Consider the following 16,820-nt stretch of genomic DNA (forward strand, 5'->3'; position numbering starts at 1 on the left):
TAGAACTAGAAATACCATTTGACCCAGCCATCCCATTACTGGGTATATACCCAAAGGATTACAAATCATGTTGCTATAAAGACACATGCACACGTATGTTTATTATCGCACTATTCACAATAGCAAAGACTTGGAACCAACCAAGTGTTCATCAATGTTAGACTAGATTAAGAAAATGTCTCACATATACACCATGGAATACTGTGCAGCCATAAAAAAGAATGAGTTCATGTCCTTTGTAGCAACATGGATGAAGCTGGAAACCATCATTCTCAGCAAACTATCGCAAGGACAAAAAACCAAACACTGTGTGTTCTCATTCACAGGTGGGAATTGAACAGTGAGAACACTTGGACACAGGAAAGGGAGCATCACACACCTGGGCCTGTTATGGGGTGGGGAGAAGGGGGAGGGATAGCATTAGGAAATATACCTAATGTAAATGATGAGTTAATGGGTGCAGCACACCAACATGGCACATGTATACATATGTAACAAACTTGCACATTGTGTACATGTACCCTAGAACTTAAAGTACAATAAAAAAAGGGAGGGCTTTTATTAGAAGCTGTCAGCAATATGTATAGATGAACTTGTATTAATCATGCCACTGAAACTCTTTTTACTGGGGAGGAGTAAGTATGTGTCTTTACAATTTGGACTACATGAAATAGGACAATGGCATTAGAAGGATGCTAAAAATAAATTGCACTGTGTTAGATTTTCAAACATGCAGTACCAAGTCAGAATATGAGTTTAGCTGCAAATGGTCATTAAGATTTATTGAGTATATTGAGTAATTACTGAGTATATACTAAAACTAAATTTCAGTCACTACACTAGGGGTTAAGAAGACAAAAGATGAACATATATTTTGCCTTTAAGAAACTAGAATAACCAGTAATGAAGAACAGACAAGATTTACATGCATACAAGTTACTGAGAGGAATCCAAACTATTTATTCCACTTGTTCTACCTCTAGCTGAATTCTGTGCAGAGTAGCCAAAAGGGGTTCTTGGTATACTTGTCAACGCCATGTGAACCAGCAGTGTTTGGGATTAATGGATTGGATAGAGGGTCAGTTCTGGGCACAAGGTCAGTCAGTATCTTATAGGTGGGGCTTTAGGGAGACTGTCAGCCTGTGAGAAATCCTGCTGTGAGGACTGTTCCCCAAAGAGATGCCCTCCATGTCTGGTGACTAGTACATCATGCCTTGTCATGTCTGGAATTTGAATGCAAACCCTTCACAAAGGCACACTCAGACAGAAACGGGAAAGGGCAGAAGCCATTCATGAATCAGGAGAAGCAACAAAGATGCAACAACCATGAGAGAGAGAGGACAAGGAGGACACAGAACAAGCCATGGGTGAGGCAGAGCTGCAGAGCGGGAGGAAGCCAAAGCCTACACAAAGGCTGAGGCCCTTCGATGGATCATTTCTAAGGACACTTTTAGAATAAAAAGTAATTTGTGGACCCCTTTTTGATATTGCAGGCTTTCCAGAGGCCTGACTGACCTTAGAGCTGAATTTCTGAATTCAATTGATTTATTAAATATCTGTTACAGTCAGTCTTTCCACCTTGATTTTGTACCTCCGTGGTCATCTATAACATGTAACAGGCTCACTCACATGTTCTCTGTATCTTTCTAAAGCATTCTGTCTAAAACATAAGTGGATCAGGCCAACACTCAGGTTTTCCTTCTTTGGCTCTGACTGAAAGTATGTTATTGTAATGACTTCTGGCACAAACTACCCTAAATTAGGCCAAACTTCATTGGTTAAAGGCACAGTCCTCCACAGAACTGCCCTCACTTTAGACACCAGCTACATGCTTGGCAGTCTTGAAGCCTCCTGCACTTCTGACCAACTGGATACAAATTTGGAGGTTCTACTTCCCCTTCAGGTTTAATAATTCAGTAGAATAACTTATGGAATTCAGGAAAGTGCTGTATTTTACCACCGGTACACTATACTATAAAGTACACTTTTATTATAACAAAAAAGGATACCAATCAGAGCTAGCCAAAAGAAGAGGCATAAAATAAGGGCCCTAAATGTGAAACTTCTATGTCCTTTTCCCATGGAGTCAGAATGCATCATTTTCCTAGCACATGATTGTAAATAATAAGCATAGAATACTATTAGCCAGGGAAGTTCAACTGAACTTTAGTATCCAGAGTTTTTATTGGAATTTCATAATATAGGAAGGATTGATTGAATCCTTGGCCATGGGATTGAAATCCATCTTCATCCCTCCTCCTCTTCCTGGATGTTGGATAGATAACACATGGCTCAAAGCCATAGTTGGTCTTTCTGGTATGGCCACCTCTACCCTGAGTCACCCCATTAGCATAAACTAACTAGAGATCCCGTATGAATCATCTTGATATAAACTACCAGGGCTTATCATAAATAACAAAGATATACCCCTTCACTCAGGAAATTCCAAATATTTAGAGATATTCTCCCAGGAACTGGGGACAAAGACAAATCAGGTTATTTATTATGTAAGAGTTATCACACTTTGTTTTTTAAAGATATATTTTAATCTCTTTCATATTTTGTATCTCCTGCCTCTCTGATCTTCAATTTAAGTAATTATTTCAGATCAATCTTCCCACTCACTAATTCCCAATTCCTTCTTTGGCTGTGAATAGCATATTTTTAACTGAGTTTTTAACTTCAAAGATTATGTTTTTCATTTATATTAGTTTCATTCAGTTGTAAAAATATCTGCCTAGTTATTTTGGATAGCCTATTGTTGCTTGCTCATTTTTTCCGATTTTAGTTTTTTTAGTTTTTTTTTCTGTCTCTAAGCAGAAAATTGTCATTTTCTATTCTGTAATCAATAATTTTGTGAACTGTAGTTCTAAGTGTCCTAAATTTAGTATCACTTGGTTTTCATTATCATATTTGTTTCCTTGTGGATTTGGTGAACGTTGATTTTGAGTTCTTATTTAGTTGATCCTCATCTGTGGGGATCATGAGGGCTTAAATTGGGGATGTTCTCCTCCATAGAGGTTTTGCTATTGTATCTCCTGGAATGCTATTAACTTGGGATGATTTCTGTTCCTTTCATTGAATCCCTCTTAATTTGGGAGTTTTAGGTTTAGCATCCCTACCTTCATGTGGGCCTACAACTTTGATTTGTCAGTTACAGGAGACTTTGAGGAAATTTGGGAAGGGGAAAAGGGCGAATAAAGGGGTTCCTAGATATAGCTTTCACAATAATGTCTCCAAACCTGCTTATATATCAAATACTATGTCCTCTTTGTCTTTCAGCTATTTTATGTGGACTTGCTGAATGAAGTTACAAATGATTTCCCTAACAGGGGCTGTGCAAGACCATCGGTAGAGATTGGCCAGAAACAGAGAAACCACAGGTCTTTGCCCCTTGCTCTGCCATTTTCACCACTGGTTTGGAGAAACAGTAAATAATTGTCTTTTTGATATAACACTTTTTATACTGTGATGTAAAAAATATTATAAATTACATACAAGAAGTTGAGAACGAATTATTTTACAACCTTAAAATCCATCTTTTGTGAAATTCACTGAAAAATATACAGAGTAGGGGATTTGAGGAATGTCAGTCAAGTAGCAGAGACATTGCTCTTTCTGCTGAGTTATACTTTGGAGAGGGTCTGAACACAGTATATGGAAGGAGGAAGCTGATGAGGAGGGAGATCCAGCAATTCCAGATCAGGGGACCTGTCTCATTATAAGCTGGCTCTACAAGACTGCCAAGCCTTTGAAAGCTATGGCTATTTTATACATTATAGGCTGCCACAGATATAGTGACATCAAAGGGCCACTGCTTACAATGCATGACCTTGTTGGTGGTGGTGGTAGGGTGGAACTGATTTGATGTCATTGAGTTTGGCCTGAATTGAAAATGTATGAATCTCATGGCAACTTGAGAAAATGTCTTTCCCGAAAAAGCCTTAGTATCTTCCTCTGCAAAAATGGGACTGTGACTAGTATTATTACTACTGAACACCTCAATTATTTTATTTTGTAGATGTAACAGGTTTTTTGCCCAATGTATATGGCAAGTAATTACAGTAAATACCAGGTTGCAGCAGAGAAAGAAGTTTAATTGCAGGGCCACCAAGTGAGGAAATAGGAGGAAACCCCAAATCTATCTTTCTGAGTAGTCTAGGGCTAGGGTTTTTAAGGGTTGTGGAATAGGCTGAGGTGTGGAGATCATTGATGGGTCCAAGAGTGCAGGATGAAGACGCTATATTCTCATCCTAATTTGATTCCTCTCTGGGGATCTTTAAAGTGGTTGGCATCAGCTGTTCTGCTGGAATTCAGAATCTGCTTAAGCAATTCTTAAATAAAATCCTTATGATTTACCATCAGAAATCTTATGCAGAGGAACAATGGGGACACAAATGGTTGGTATCTAGTGTTATGTGACTTCTGGGTACAAGGAAGAGGGTCAAAGTGCAACCTGACTATGCTTAATTATAACTGTATTTCTGTCCAGAATTCTTGTTAACTCTATGAGGACAGTTTCAAAAGGCTTTGAAGAAATAGGGACATTTTAGTTTTTATTATTAATTAGTTGGGGAAAAAATTCTATCTTTGGTGTCTTACATTATTGATTTCTTTGGGTTCCAGAGCTAAGGGCTAACTTCCAAATGTGAATGTCAAAACTGTTAAAATCTTAGCCCAAATACCTCTGCTCAGTTAGCCTTTATAAGGTTGTATCAGTTGCCATCCGGGCGCAATGGGTGTTAGTAGAGGTAGGCGTGGAGGAAAGTGGTTCCAGACCTTGATGGTAGGAGCCAGGGGGCACTGAGATCCCAGCTGTGGGCTTTAAGTGAGGTGGACCCAAGCACCTACTTCGACTGTCTTGCTTTGATACAGCCCTGGAGGCAGCCAACTCTTACCCAAAATCACAGGTCTAAAAATAAATAGAGGAGCAGCTCTTTCTCACTCCCGGGCTTCTGTTTGATTCCACATTTGCCTGTTTATTTGTTTCATTGGCTTTCAGGCAGAGAGCATTCTGTAAAATATTTGGAATAGAAAGAAAGAGCGCTGAAAATGCAGAGGTGCAAGATATAAATCAGAACCACAGTTTCCTTGGTGTTGCTCTTGTTTCCCTATCCGTGATGTGGATTCTCAGGTGTACTCTCAGAGGCTTAAGAAAGCCCTTCTTAAGTATCTTGAACCTTAATGAATAAACATACCATTCTCCATCAGCTGGATCCTGGTTACCAAAGAAATGGAAACTGGGCCAAAAATGTACACAATGCCCATGTGCAAAATCCTAAAAGAAACAGAAGCTGGCAACAAAGGATAAGTTACCTTTTGTTATTAATTGCTTAAGCAGGATTTTCAAATTTACATAAACATTAGTTAATATTGACTGGAAAAGACTTAGAATTTTTTTTCCATTAAATTAAGAAGCAAAAATGCCAGGGTAATTACTAAACAAATCAGTGAAAGGTCAGAGGCTTTAAGTTACAAATTTAATTCATTTGAATATCTCCCCTCTAAGTGCTCGTTCTTGAAATTATTTTTTACAAACATCTTGGAGATATTTTCCTTTGCAAAAATCCTGTCTTTTTATATTAATGAAAACTGTTGTTTTGAGTCTGATGGGAAGATCCCAGAAAGTGAGAATCACTGACAGGTTGCCTGGCTCTTTATTAATCAGGTGTTTTGGAAAGTATTGGCACATTCCAATTTTCTTATTAATTTAGGATGAGTCCAAGCTATTTGAGTGTGTCGACAAAGAAGAAATGTGATTTTAAAAAGAAGAAAGAAAAAAGATATGAGGTATTTTATATGCCCAGAAACGCACTAAGACATTTACATTTACTGACATCAACAGCTTCCAATTCTGACACTGTTAGAAAGGGAATTTTCAATGACTGCTTTGAAATAACCCAGAATACGGTTTACACCACAATTAAATCTGCATTTTACTATGTCAGTAACATCAGAGAAGATGAGCTAAGACAGCACAGCACAGCACATCTCGGCATAGCACAACACAGCTCAACACAGCACAACACAACACACTACTTCTTCAATTTAAAGCATGCACTTCAGCCAAAAGTGCAGACTTCCAAGTCCATTAACCCACTTGAGATGAGCAGAAACTGCATGCTGGGTGAGCAATACCAAGAAGAAGCAACTGTGAGTGAGTTCTTTGAAATGGAATTGATCTTATCAGTACGCTACCAGCAATGTTTTGGAAATGTCCAGGCTTGCAATAGAAAAGAAAAATAAAATAAACTAAAAGAAATCAAAACGTTAGTTTGTGTTTACAAATAAATAGTGTTTGTTTAGAGAAAAAGTTGATAGCTGGGACTGAGGGGCTCTCGGGGACCTCTTCGCAGACCTTGAGGATGTTGCAGGAAAAAGAGAGAGGGTCTCGTTTGGGAGCTGCTCACCTCTGTCCTAATACAGGGCACTAGGTCCTGTTCCAATGGCAGACAGCGTGGGAAGCCATTAATGTGCCTGAGTTCTGCTGTCAGACAGCTGGTGTTGGATCCTCTAACCAATACTGTGACTGGACTGATTAGCTAACCTCTGTGAGTCTCAGTTTCTTCCTCTTTAACATGGAAATAACAGTACATACTTCACGGGTTTGTTATATGCATGCAATTGTGTATGTATAAAACACAGTACTATCTGTTGTTTATGATAATCCTGATTCTAACTATTACAGTGATTATTTTATCCTTTCTTCTAATGATTTGACAGGAGTTATAGCCTCTTTCCAAGTGAATTATGAAGATCAAGTGTGGATAATATGGAAACTCATACCAGATGATAAGAAGTGGATGAATATCTAATTCATTTTAGTCTAGCCTTTTGGCCACAAGATATTCCTGGACAAATATCATGAAGCATTATCCTAAAGTTGGTTGTAGTTTCCCATAGGAACACTATTATAATTTAATTCCACAAATATGAATTAAGTACCATGATGCCCCAGGCATTGTGCCAGGGCCTGGCTAGTTATAAGGAAGTATAAGATGCTGCTTCCTGCTCAAGGATTCACAATCAAATGAGAAGAGGAAGCCCAGAAACTAGGAACCTTAACAAAAGTAAGATTCTGGTGAGCGGGATCAAGTTAGGAGTCTAAGGCTAGTTCTGAGGTCAGTCTGCCTGGGTTTAAATCCCAGCTCTACCTCTTATGACATGTGTTTTTCTAACATTTCTGCATCTTGTTTTCCTTTGTGAAATTGGGATTAATAAAAATATTTATTTTGTGAGGTATTGGGAGGATTAAATGAAGTGATCTCTGTAGGGTTTAGAATGCTGGTTTGTCACATAGTAAACCCTCACAATGTTAGATCTACCATTTTTATTCAGTTGGAGCACAGAGAAAATACTAATGCATTTTAATGGGGAGAATAAGGAAACTTCTTCAGATTTTTCTTTTCTTTTTTAAGTCAGGTATGGTAAGATCTTGAATAGTGGAAGAAGACAGACCAAAAAAGAAGAGAGAGAGAGAGGGAGAGAGAGAGAGATAATAAAAAAAAAAAAATCATCTGCAGAGGGAACTGCTCAGAATGGAAAGTATTCTGCCTATTGAGTGAACAGCAAATAATGTTTAGTAACAGAGCTCCAACTGGACTGGAGGGGAGGGACAGCAGGGCAGTTTGTGTCAGAGTACAGAGACCTCCTTCCATGTGTGCCCTAAAGCTGCTTTCCTATCCAATGATTCAACCTCAATGAAGGAGACCTTTATGCTGGTTAAAGGAAAGATAACAACCATACGCCTATGATTATTTAAAATGTTAAAATAAACTGAGCATGGTGGCTCACACCTGTAATCCCAGCACTTTGGGAGCCAAGGCAGGAGGATTACTTGAGCCAGGAGTTCAAGACCTGCCTGGACAATGTAGTGAGACCCATCGCTACAAAAAAATTGTGAAAATTAGCCAGGCGTGGTGGCCTGTGCCTATAGTTCCAGCTACTTGGCAGGTTGAGGTGGGAGGATCGCTTGAGACCAGGAGGTTGAGGCTGCAATGAGCTGTGATTCACCACTACGCTCCAGCCTTAGGCAACAGAGCGAGATCCTGTCTGATAAAAAATGCTAAAATGCAGTGCCAAATCTTACAACATGGACATAATTCTACCTTAATTATATAAGATGACCTCAAATATTATGATGTACCAAATAGGCAAAACAACAACAAATAGAACTAAAGCTTGTGCTAATATTAAAGGTGGTGTGAGAATTTGTCCAGTAGAATGTAGGACTTTGCCAGGTATCATTTATATATGTGTATAAAAATGACCCATGACATTTAAACGGCTAAACTAATAATCATTCCTTTGATTTCAGATATATCCTCAAATATTTGAAGCAAATACATATATTTGACATAATATTTGATATATTGATGTATTTGAGGCAAATATATCATTTACCTCAAGAGCAGACACTACAGAATGGAATTGCTGGATCATATGATGACTCTGTTAATATGTTGAGTAATTGCCTAACTGTTTTCTAAAGTGTCTGCACCATTTGACACCCCCACCATCAAAGTGTGAGAGTTCCAATTTCTCTACATCCTTATTAACATTAATTATTGTCTATCTTTTTGATTGTAGCTACCCTGATGGGTGTGAAGTGATAGCTCATGGCTTTAATTTTTCTTTCCCTATTAACCAATGATATCAAGCATCTTTTCATATGCTGTTAGTCATTTGTATGTCTTCTTTGGAGAAATGACTATTCAAGTCTTTTGTCCATTTTTAAATTGTGCCACTCTTTTATGGTTGAATTGTAAGTGTGTGGGTTTGGTTTTTTAATCTTTGGATTATTGTATATATAATTCCCATTTCTGGTATATGTTTTGCAAATATTTTCTCACATTCTGTAGGTTGTCTTCACTTTCTTGATGGTAATGGGATTTTAAGCTAAAAAGCTTAAAACCTTTTGATGATGTTTAGTTTACATTCTTTTTCTGTTGCTTGATTGTTGCTTATACTTGTGCTTTCACTGTCAGACCTAAGATACCATTGGCTGATCTGCAGTCATGATGATGTATTCCTGTTTTCTTCTAAAGGTTTTTGTAGTTACAGTTCTTACATTTGGGTCTACACATTTTTTTAGTTAATTTTTGTATATGGTGTGACATAGGAGTCCAACTTTGTTCTTTTTCATGAGGTTATCTAGTTATTCCAGTATCATTTGTTGAAAAAAACTATTCTTGTTCCCCCTGAATTGTCTTGGCAGCCTTGTCAAAAATTAATTGACCATAAATGTGAGGATTTATTTCTGGCATTTCTATTTTAATCCATAGATCTGTATGTCTATCTTCATGCCAGTACCATTAAGGTCTTAATTACTATATCTTTGTAGTAAGATTTGAGATCAAAAGATGTGATTCCTCACGCTTTGTTTTTCTTATTCAACATTTTTTGGCTATTAAGGTTCTGTATTAGTTGAGGTTCTCTAGAGGAACAGAACTAATAGCATAGATGCACATATGAAGGGGAGTTTATTACGGAGTACTGACTCACACAATCACAAAGTGAAGTCCCACAATAGGCTGTCTGCAAGCTGAAGAGCAAGGAAGCCCGTCCAAGTCCCAAAACCTCAAAAGTAGGGAAACCAACAGTGCAGCCTTCAGTCTGTGGCCAAAAGCCCAAGAGCCTCTGGAAAACCACTGGTGTAGGTCCGAGAGTCCAAAAGCTGAAAAACTTGGAGTCTGATGTTCGAGGGCAGGAAGCACCCACCACGGCAGAAAGATGAAGTCCAGAAGACTCAGCAAGTCCAGTCCTTCCACATTCTTCTGCCTGCTTTTATCCTATCTGTGTTGGCAGCTGATTAGATGGTGCCAACTCAGATTGAGGGTGGGTCTGTCTCTCCCTGTCCACTGACTCAAATGTTAATCTCCTTTGGCAACACCCTCACAGACACACCCAGAAATAATACTTTGCCTCCTTCCGTCCAATTAAGTTGACACTCAGTATCAACCATCACAGCTTCCTCGCATTTTTACAGAAATTGTAGGACCAGCTTGTCAATTTATGCACAAAAGCAAGCTGAAATTTTGACAAGTATTGCATTAAATCTGTGGATCAATTTGGAGCATATTGCCATCTTAACAATATTAAGACTTTTAATCCATGAATATAGAAGGTCTTTACATTTATTTAGGTCTACTTTAAATATTTCAATGACATTTTGTAGTTTTCAGTGTATAAGTCTTAGATTTCTTTTGTTAATGTATTTTATTCTTTCTATATTGTAAACAAAATTAGTTTCCTAGTTTTATTTTTTGTATCTTTTCATGCAATTATTCATAAATACAACACATTTTTCTCTGTTGTTGTTATATCCTACAGTCTTGCTAAACTCGTTTATTGGTTCTAGTAATTCTTTTTAGTGAAGTCCTTAGAATTATCTGTATTCAAAATGTCACGTACAAATAGAGATAGTTTTACTTCTTCCTTTCCAATATGATATCTTTTATTTCTTTTTCTGGTCTAATTGCCCTGGCAAGAAACAATTAGATGTAATTTTGACAAGATCTATGTACTTTGTCTATGATAATATCAGGCTACTTTCAAATTAAATATTTTGTTTTATTAGAGTTTACCTTCGCTGATGGCTTTTCAAGCATCAGAGATATATGGTAGTCAAGCTGCAGCAAGGCAGTCCTGCCAGAGATTTCCATGCAGCATCAGATTGAGACAAATAGAATGAGAATTTAGTCCTCTCTACCCCAGTCTACTTTGAAGATTAGGTAGAAAAACAAAGAGAACAACTAATGGTTACTGAATGCTTGCTATGTGCTAGGTACTAAATTTAGAGCTTTTTGTTGATAATCTTATTTTTCAATATAAATCAATGATAGATAAGATTAATATTGCCATTTAATACAGAAAGCCAAGTTCAGAGGGACCAAGCAAGTTGTAACAAATTATATGGCTTAGAGATTGTGGCTGTATGAATAAACAAATGTGTGGATGTGAGTGTTTTCCAGAAAGAACAGTGTTATTACCTAGGAGGAACCTTCCACACTAAGAAAGTCTAGGATTTTCTATAAGAAATAAGAGGCTGTCTTATCAGTGTTCACAGACCCATTGTTAAAGTCACATTCATAATGTCATTGTTAGGGCATAGGGATGCCCTTAAAAATACTGACTTCTTCCCTATGTATAGGACTCTAAAGAGTTTATTGTGAGGAAAATAAGCAAATATATGACCCCCTCTAAGTTTGGTAAGGTTCTTCAAAGGTCACTTTCCCATTTACATTATCTGATTTGCTCTCATTAATACAATGCTTATTTTTTTGTTTTCCTCGTATAGACCTTATACATATTTTTCTAGATTTGTACCAAAGTTTTTTGTGTGTGTTAATGCAAATGGTATTCGTGTTTTTCATTTTAAATTTCAATTGATCATTGCAGTTGTATAAAAAAAATTGACTTCTGTATGTTAATGTTGTATCCTGTAACTTTGCTCTAATTGCTTATTAGTTCCAGGAATTTTGTTGTCAATTCTTGCAGATTTTCTTCATAGGAAATGGTATCATCTGAGCACAGAGTTTTATTTCTTCCTTCTCAACCTGTACACCTTTTATATCCTTTTCTTGTCTTATTCTATTAGATAGAACTTCCAGAGCAATGCAGAATATAGTGAGAGAGGATACCCTAGCCTTGCCCCCAATTTTAGGGGAAAATCATCTAGTTTCTCACCATTAAGTATATTGTTAGCTGGAGATGTCTTGGTACATGTTCTTTATCAAATTGAAGAAGTTCTCTACTCCTACTTTTCTGAGAGGTTTTATCATAACTTGGTTTTGGATTTTGCCAAATACTTTTTCTGCATCTGTCAATATTATAATTTTTCTTCTTAGCCTGATGATATGACGAATTAATTGATTTTTGAGTATCAAACCAGCCTTACATACTCAGAATAAAATACCATGTGGACATGTTTTATAATTGCTTTTATACATCGTTGGATTTATTTTGCTAATTTTTTTGAGGAGTTTTGAGTCTCTGTTCATGAGAGATATTGGTTCATAATTTTTTTTTCTTGTAATGTCTCTGTTTTTTTTTGGTATTAGGGTAATGCTGGCTTCGTAGAATGAATTCGGAAGTATTCCCTCTGCTTCTATTTTCTGGAAGAGATTATAGGGTATTGGTGTAATTTATTTCTCAGATATTTGGTAGAACTTTCCAGGGAAACTATCTAGGCCTGTTGTTTCCTCTTTTGAAAGGATGTCCAAGCTCAGTTGCTGCCGCCAGCCTATTCACTGTGTTCTCCTGCTGCTCCACTGCCCCTTTCCTCTCCTGGTCACAATGGAAGAAGAGATCGCTGTGCTTGCCATTGACAATGGCTCCAGCATGGCAAAGCTGGCTTTGCTGGGGACTATGCCCCCCAAGTCATATTTCCCTCCATTGTCAGGCACTCCCAGCACCAGGGCATGATGGTGGGCATGGGCCAGAAGGACTCCTATGTGGGCGACAAGGTCTAGAGCAAGCATGGCATCCTGACCCTGAAGTACCCCATTGAGCATGGCATCGTCACCAACTGGGATGACATGGAGAAGATCTGGGACCACACCTTCTGCAATGAGCTGCACGTGGCCCTGGAGGAGCACCCAGTGCTGCTGACTGAGACCCCCCCGAACCCCAAACCAACAGAGAGAAGATGACTCAGATCATGTTTGAGATCTTCAACACCCCAGCCATGTACTTGGCCATCCAGGTCATGCTGTTCCTCTACACCTCTGGGGACACTACTGGCATTGTCATGGACTCCGGAGACAGGATCACCCACATGGTGCCCATCTACATGGTCTGCGCCCTCCCACACACCACCCTGCGTCTGGATCTGGCTGACTGGGACCTGACCGACTACCTCGTGAAGATCCTCACCAAGTGTGGCTACAGCTTCACCACCTCGGCCCAGCAGGAGATCATGTGCCACATCAGAGAGAAGCTGTGCTGCGTCACTTCTGGACTTCAAGGAGAGGGCCACTGCCGCATCCTCCTCCTCCCTGGAGAAGAGCTGGAGCTGCCCAATGGCCAGGTCATCACCATCGGCAATAAGCGGTCCCGGTGCCACTAATGTGGCAAAGCCAAAATTTTAACCAAATCTGATTTCAGAGCTCTGACCCAGAAAGTTCTGATGCTCACATCAGCTATTCAGATGTTAACATTTGGTATTTTAAATTACAGAATGATACATATCTGAGATAGGCCTCTTCAAGTCTTCCTTATAAATTAGAAACTAAAGATTTTTCAAACAGAAATACTTTCAACTTTTCAAGAAGCTTTAATTTTGTCTCATAAGATGTGAACCGACTGGATCTATTATTTAGAATGATTAGCATGCTGGGAGTACTCGCAGCAAATCCTTTGAAATTGATAAAAATATGTGCTCTAATCTGACAGAGATCATCCATTTGTTACACCATTCCAAAGTTCCCTGTTATTGTCTGTGACATTTCCCAAATCATCTAGAGATGCAAGCTGTTAGAACAGTTTCTTTTATCAGTCATCTCCAGAGGTTCATCAAACTGAGAATTGTATAATTTTTTTTTTAATCCATGTGGCACTTGCCACAGACAGAACCTTTGAAAGATGATATTGTTGGTGTCTAGCCTTTGCTTAAGATCAACACTTGATGCGTGATTTTAATATTAATAAAAACAGCTAGCTTAATGTTAAGCCTTTGTTCTTTAAAAGACCAAAGCGGATGCAGCTGGAAACCATCATTCTCAGCAAATCATCGCAAGAACAGAAAACCAAACACTGCATGGTCTCAATCGTAGGTGGGAATTGAACAATGAGAACACTTGGACACAGGAAGGGGAACATCACACACCGGGGCCTGTCGTGGGGTGGGGGGAGGGGGAGGGATTACATTTAGGAGATATACCTAATGTAAATGGTGAGATGATGGGTGCAGCACACCAACATGGCACTTGTATACATATGTAACAAACCTGCACGTTGTGCACAGGTACCCTAGAACATAAAATATGATAAAAAAAAAAAATGAAAGACCAAAGAGGAGAAATAGAGTAACTACACTTGTGTTATCGCCTAGTATACATTAAATGTGAAAATTCAGTGAAAACTCTACTTTCAAATTTTATTCTTAATATCCATTACCCACATTTATACTTTGTTATTATGTGTTTATAATTATATCTAATTTCATGTTGATGTAGGTAGCTTCACAAACATCTAATAGACATAGTGTTTTTTAAAAAATAGTATGTGTTGGCTGGGCTCAGTGGCTCACACCTGTAATCCCTGCACTCTGGGAGGCCAAGGCTGGTGGATTGCCTGAGCTCAGGAGTTCGAGACCAGCCTGGGCAACGTGGTGAAACACTGTCTCTACTAAAATACAGAAAATTAGCCAGGGGTGGCGGCATGTGCCTGTAGTCCCAGCTACTTGGGAGGCTGAGGCAGGAGAATTGCTTGAACCCAGGAGGTGGAGGTTGCAGCGAGCTGCGATTGTGCCACTGCACTCCAGTCTGGGTGACAGAGTGAGACTCCATCTCCCCCATCCCTCCGCCCCCCAAAAAATAGTGTGTGTATTATTTCAATTTTTTCCCCTTTAGGTTTACAAAGAAATAATATTGCCTCAGATGACCACTTCTTTGTTGTTATTCTTTATAGGATGAATAAAGAAACAGCAACATTGTTGAAGAAAACTCAGTGAAAAAAAGAGCTAACAACTTTCTAAAAACCCTCACTAATCCCAAGAACTAGACTACAGCCTGATGAGCTTGTATGTGTGGTGGTTCCAGTTTCTAGACTTAATATTATGCTGGTGAGAGCAGCAGTATTGGTTTCCAGAGATTGCCAATGTATAAAGTGTTATATGACATTGCTGGTACACTGTTCACATGGGTTTGGGAAAACCGGGAAAACATCATTACTCATCTTCCAAATTCCCATTACATTTTTTCCTATAGCTTTTCTTTCTTTCTTTTCTTTTCTTATAGGTAAAATGGAATGGCAGAGCAGGTGTGTTTCTGAGAGTTCCATTGCTTCTGAAGATGATACTTGATACCTGATAATGGATTGTGTTCTTTGTTGACATCTGGAAAATCATTTCTTCATTATAGAATAGGAGCATGGTTTAGAACACAGTCTGATGCCAGACAGCCAGGTGCAATCCCAGCTGTGCCACATAGGAGTTGCATAATTTCAAGCCAGTCACTTAACATATTTTAGTTTCCTAACCTGTAAGGGCATGTAGTATTATATCTGGCTCCTTGGAAATATTAAATAAATGTTAGTTTATTATGAATGATGGTATTTATTCCCTATACGTGAGTCATATTGTGTTTTTTATGTTCCTGATCTAGCTGATAGAAAAGTCAGTTGGGTTTGTGACTTTGACTTCCTCTATTAACATTTCTAAAGCCAGTTCAATATATACATTTTTTTGAGACAGAGTCTCGCTCTGTCGCCCAAGTTGGAGTTCAGTGGCATGATCTCAGCTCACTGCAACCTCTGCCTCTGGGGTTCAAGAGATTCTCCTGCCTCTGCCTCCCGAGTAGCTGGGACTACAGGTGCGTGCCACCACGCCCAACTAATTTTTTTTTTTTTGAGAGATGGGGCTTCACGGTGTTAGCTAGGATGGTCTCGATCTCCTGACCTAATTATCCACCCACCTTGGCCTCCCAAAGTGCTGGGATTACAGGCATGAGCCACCGCACCCAGCCTTCACTGTGTATTTTTTTAAAGGAGGTCATGAAGGAGCCAATATTTAGATTAGTTTTATATTGTGCTTGATTTCATAAAATGTTTTGAGTCCTGCAATGTAAGTCAATTAAAAAAAAAGAGACACCCAGCAAACCTTGGGCTTTTTGGAAACCAGGATCATATCTCCTGAACACTTGAGAAAAGTTTTTCCTCTCACTCAGGAAGAAACATGCCAAGTTCAATTGTTCTTAGGTAATTTCAGCTGAAAGAATGTGATTTCTCGGAAGGAAATGTGGTCAAGACAAATAATCTGTACTCATACAGAAAGTGCCAGGGGATCCATTGTAGATATTGCTTTTCAGGAGCTGAGTGAAGTGAGTTTAGAAAGTATGGATTTGAATTCCAATCTTATACCCTCTAAGTGGCTGCATAAGCACAAATTAGGAAAGCATCATTATCCATGAAAGATAAACTCCATTCCAAATGAATGTTTAACTATTAGATCCATCCAAAAGAAACTTCCCTCTCGTTCCCTTTGTCTTGATTTATGCTTTTGGCATTTCCAAACACATCAGCGTTAAAATCTCTCTTCCATACAATTCGCTTGTATAACGGTAGAATATGATATCTGCTCTTCCAGTCCCAAGAGTAATTTCTGGACCAAGCATTACAGTGGAAATATATGTGCAATACAAGGTACAGGAATGCACTTTGATGATTTTGAACCTATGCACATTTATGTGCTCCATGTGAAACTTTACTTTCTGCTTTGGCGTGAGAGATACTGAAATATGGTAGCGTTAGAAGTTAATAAAAGTTTGGTCACTCCCTATTATCAGTAAAGGGTAACACTAGCTTTTCATGGCTCACAGTGTTGGTGGGAGAATAGAATAACCTCTTCGATAAAGTTTAAGGTTACACAAATTAAGTCTCAAGCCAGATTTGTTCGCTGGATATTTACTATATGTGGTGGGCATTGCCCTGGGAGCTGTGGTGCATGTGAACAAGATGGGGTCCCTGCCCTGGACGGGAGCAGGAGAAATATTCTGAAGGGATGTAGGAATGTGAAATGTGTCCTGGTAGATTTCAGTACATCATTAAAACTTCCTAATAACCCCGAGGAAAAGAAAGGCTAAACAACAGGCCCCACATGA

General features: G+C 38.7%; 1 pseudogene; it reads left to right on the top strand.

Annotated features, from left to right (window-relative positions):
* Positions 1-12,297: 12,297 nt before the first annotated feature.
* LOC105507324 lies at positions 12,298-13,069 on the top strand (annotated as a pseudogene).
* Positions 13,070-16,820: the final 3,751 nt, after the last annotated feature.

Source organism: Colobus angolensis, unplaced genomic scaffold, assembly GCF_000951035.1.
Source record: "Colobus angolensis palliatus isolate OR3802 unplaced genomic scaffold, Cang.pa_1.0 Scaffold148, whole genome shotgun sequence".
Taxonomy (NCBI): Eukaryota; Metazoa; Chordata; class Mammalia; order Primates; family Cercopithecidae; genus Colobus; species Colobus angolensis.